The 4,166-nt window shown below is 59.6% G+C and overlaps 1 pseudogene; it reads left to right on the top strand.

Moving 5' to 3' along the window:
* Window positions 1-298: 298 nt before the first annotated feature.
* LOC143363395 (uncharacterized) lies at window positions 299-4,166 on the top strand (annotated as a pseudogene).

Consider the following 4,166-nt stretch of genomic DNA (forward strand, 5'->3'; position numbering starts at 1 on the left):
GGCGGCTCCGGGAGGGGATGACGGCGGTGTGCGATGCCGCCGTGCCCCGGAGCCGGCCCGCCCAGAGGAGGGCGACATACTGGTGGTCCGCGGGCATTGCAGGATAATGGAGGCCCTGGTCTTCCACCGGGTGCCTCTGTATCTCAGAAGGGTGATCGGGAGCTACCTCTCCGACAGGTTTATAGAGTATCCCGGCCGGTACGGGATGGTACGCAGGAGCGTCGTGCGGGGGGTACAGGGCTCAGTACTGGGCCCGCTGCTGTGGAATCTCGCGTACGACAGCGTCCTGAGAGGGGAGATGCCTCCCGGCGTGTGTCTGACGTGCTATGCTGACGACACGTTGGTTTTGGCCGCCAGGAGGTATGCGAAGGAGGCCGTCTGTCTGGCGGAGCGCGGCGCGCGGCGCGTGGTGCGTGCGATCCGGTCGCTGGGCCTAGAGGTGTCCGTAAGTAAGACCAGGGCTATGTGGTTCCACCACCCGGCCCGGCTTGCGGCGCCCCCCCAGTGTTGGATCGGGGTGGGGGAGGGTTTGGTCGAGGTCGGGTTCCAGATGCGGTACCTGGGACTCGAGCTCGACAGCGTGTGGCGCTTTGACCGCAACATTGAGTCTTTGGCGCCCCAGGCGGAGAGGGCGACCGCTGCGCTCGGTCGTCTTCTCCCGAATCTCGGGGGACCCTGTGGACGGGTGCGTCGCCTGCTCGCGGTGGTAGTGCGGGGTATGGTCCTTTATGGAGCCCCTGTATGGGCGCGATGTTTTGGCTGGGGGGCGCAGCGGCGCACGTTCCATGGTATTGTAAACGGGAGATACCGACAGTTTACCTAAGGAACCGTGAAGGCCCTAAAAACATTTTTTTGTGCCATGCACAGCAGGGAACTGTCAACGCGCTCCCGAAAGGCCATCTGGAAATGGTCAAACGCTCGAGGTAATGACCCAACCGGGGCGAGCAGAAATATAGTCGAGAACACTGAAGCTCCGTCGACTCAAACCCTACACCCTGGTTTCGAATCTAGCGGCCAAACGTACGCGGTCTGTTCCCGGTCTTGTGTGGGCCGACCTCAAGTTGTCGGCATCCTCGTCGGCGTCGACCGCCTCAACAGGCTCCTCGACGACCTCAAAGTCCGCGAGCAGCGAGGCCTAGTTGGGATCGTCGACGAAAGAGGATCGAGCGATCCTGAGCCAATGACAAAGGAGAAATCGTACCAGAGCGCCACGGGACCAGCGTCAGGAACGAGACGACGAGCAAGAGCACGAGGAGGAGCAGGCTGACTAGCACCAGCAACAGCAGCAACGAGTGCGCAGGCACCACCACTGCCGGCAGCAGGAGTAGCCTAGCAGCCCTACTAGGAGCTCCGAGACTTCCCAAACCTCGTTGACGTCCCTGAGGACCCCCGGTTCAAGGAGGAATTACCAGCTGGAAACTGCTGAAAACGCACATCGCGCGCCGACTAAGTCCGGGGAAAATGCGACGACCGGGCCCTGGAACGCTGGCAGAGAGTCCAGCACGTTCCTGAGTAGCCAGCGAAACGAGCTAAAACATCTAAGTAACGCGGCGCTGGCCTCCTTGCTCCGGGGATACACATTGCAACGAGACGCATGTGTCTCGTTGCGAGTCGATTTGTACCTTAGCCCGCACCAATCACTGGTGCGGGCCAGCCGCGCGCCAATCCGCGAATCCAGCCCGGGCGCGGACCAATCGGCGTGTGCCGAAGATTCGCGAACGAGCACACGAGGTCCGCGTTCGGGCTATAAAGATCGCGACGGAACCATCCGAGACCGGAGTTGGTCTGGAGCAGCTCTCGGGCGAACACCCGAGCCCAGATCCTCTCGCAGCCGCGCTGAATCGTGCTAGTCTCGGTATACTATCGGGCGAACACGCCGAAGCGTTGGGATCGGCCGAAGCGTAAGTGGGTTTACGTCCCATACGTTGAAACCGAGACCGCGACCGGATTCTGGGAGGCAGTCGATCGACGGCCTGCTCTTTTCAGAGCACCGTAGCTTCGACACTCCGGACCGTCATCCCCACCATTCGGACCCGTTCCCGCGTCCCTTACTCCCCTCCGGGATCCTGCGTCGCGCTCCGGACGTTCATTCTGCAACCGACCGCAGCAGCGTGTGGAGCTCGCCTCTCGGTATAGTACCGGAGACGAGCGACCTCGCCGGTTTCGAGCCGTAGGCATTAGGTTTACGTCTGTGCCTACGTGCTCGAGCCGCGGTTGTGCGGGGACGGCGGGCGGGGCGTTCCACGGATTCCGTGCCCCTCCTCTCCGCGCCCCGCGTGCCCAGCCGACGGAGGAAACCACGTCAGTTCACTACAGCTCGCTGGGCCGCGGCCGTGACAACACCTCGAGAGTCGGGAGAGTTCGGGACCGCGCCGAGAGCGCCCGAACTGAACACCACACCAGCGAGCACGGCTCGCCCCGCGTTTCACGCGTACCGCGCCGCGTACCGTATCGAGGAAAACTCCGGTTCCTCGCCGTGACACTTCGGACCACCGCGAACCGTACCGAGACCGGAAACCGTACCAGCGCCCCGCGAATAAATTAGGCTAAGTTTACTGCGTTCGTTGGATCCGCGTCCGGGGATACCGATGCCCCGCGTATTGATTAGGCTAAGTTCGCATCGTTGTAATCACATTCAGTTTAGATATCCATACCGGGCGTCCACGCTCACAATTCTGTGTTTTTTTTTTTGTTGTTCTCATATAACCAGGCCGGTGGAGAGGCAGGTTGCCATCGCAAGCCCGTCGCCGGACCGTCCGGGAACCCAGGCGACCGGAATACATAATTAACATATCTTTTCGTTTCTTTCACTATAAATTAGCGTTTCTCATTGAAAGACCTTATCCTCCCTCCCCAAAGAACCCTGGCCGCTGAGCCAATCCGGGGAGGGCTCGCACGCCTCGCAGCGCTTCCCGCACGAGGCGTGTATCGTTACAACATTAACAAGAGATCAGCTGGCCCATCTTGGCTACCCGGTCGAGTGTAGCTATTACCCTGGCTACGCTGCGGTTGTCAACCATCACCAACATCCCCTGGGCTACCGGGCACGCAGCTACCATCACCTGGATGTCAACACCCGCGAATTTGTGCCGGCAGCGGAACCACCTCCATAGTGGAGAGCGAGGTCGACAGCGGGAACTATAGTGGAAGCTCCGTCAACAGCTCTGACCTAGAGCAGGCGAGCGCTTCAGATAGCGATAAGAGCTCGGATATCGGCGATTCCTCTTCCTCGTCGTCGTCGACGCACTCATCCTCGTATTCGTCCTCATGCTCCTCGTCCGGCTACGGCTATCACCAGTATTAGGAAAGGTCGAGGAGCTATTGAACCCCCGATTCGTATAAACTTGTCGTCGAAGAGAGGCAGTGTGCGAGGTGCCTCAAAAATTTCTACGTCAACCGGCACGATGGCGAATACCTGCGAAGGATCGGTGCGTATACCATTGGGGAAAGTTCCGGAGCGGAATTGTGAACGGGATGCAAAGGAACGCCTGGGAGTGCTGCCAGGACCGGAACAGTTCCAGAGCATGCACCAACGCCAGAATGCACGTTTGGACGGGCCTATCTCCAGGATACAATTGACCGCTGGAGGGGTACGTGTGTACTCAACCTGCCGGGATCGTGCCCTCCGATGGAAACTACGGTGTCTTCGCTCTGGACTGCGAGATGTGCTTCACGCGGCGCGGACTCGAGCTGGCTGAGGTAACTGTGGTCGATATGGATGGAAATGTGGTCTATGACACGCTGGTCAGGCCCGATGCAGAGATTATCGACCAAAATACCAGGTACAGTGGGATCACGGCGAAGGATCTCTCGAGGGCATCGAAACGTCTCAGGGGCATGCAAAGGGACCTCATCAGCTTCGTCCACGCTGAGACGATCCTGATCGGTCACGCCCTGGATTATGCTCTCAGAGCCCTCAGAATCCTTCACTCTACTGTGATCGACACATGAGTGGCGTTCCCTCACTTCCTCGGCTACCCGTTCCGCTGCAGCCTGAAGACACTCACGAGGACGGTGCTGCGACGAGAGATACAGACAATGGAACACGACTCCGTCGAGGACGCCAGGGTCGCCATCGATTTAATGTTGAGGACAGTGCAGCATGACTTCTCGTAAAACCTACGGGAGCATAGACACTATAGAGATAATGAGTGAGAGAGAGAGAG

This window comes from Halictus rubicundus, unplaced genomic scaffold (assembly GCF_050948215.1).
Source record: "Halictus rubicundus isolate RS-2024b unplaced genomic scaffold, iyHalRubi1_principal scaffold0045, whole genome shotgun sequence".
Classification (NCBI taxonomy): domain Eukaryota; kingdom Metazoa; phylum Arthropoda; class Insecta; order Hymenoptera; family Halictidae; genus Halictus; species Halictus rubicundus.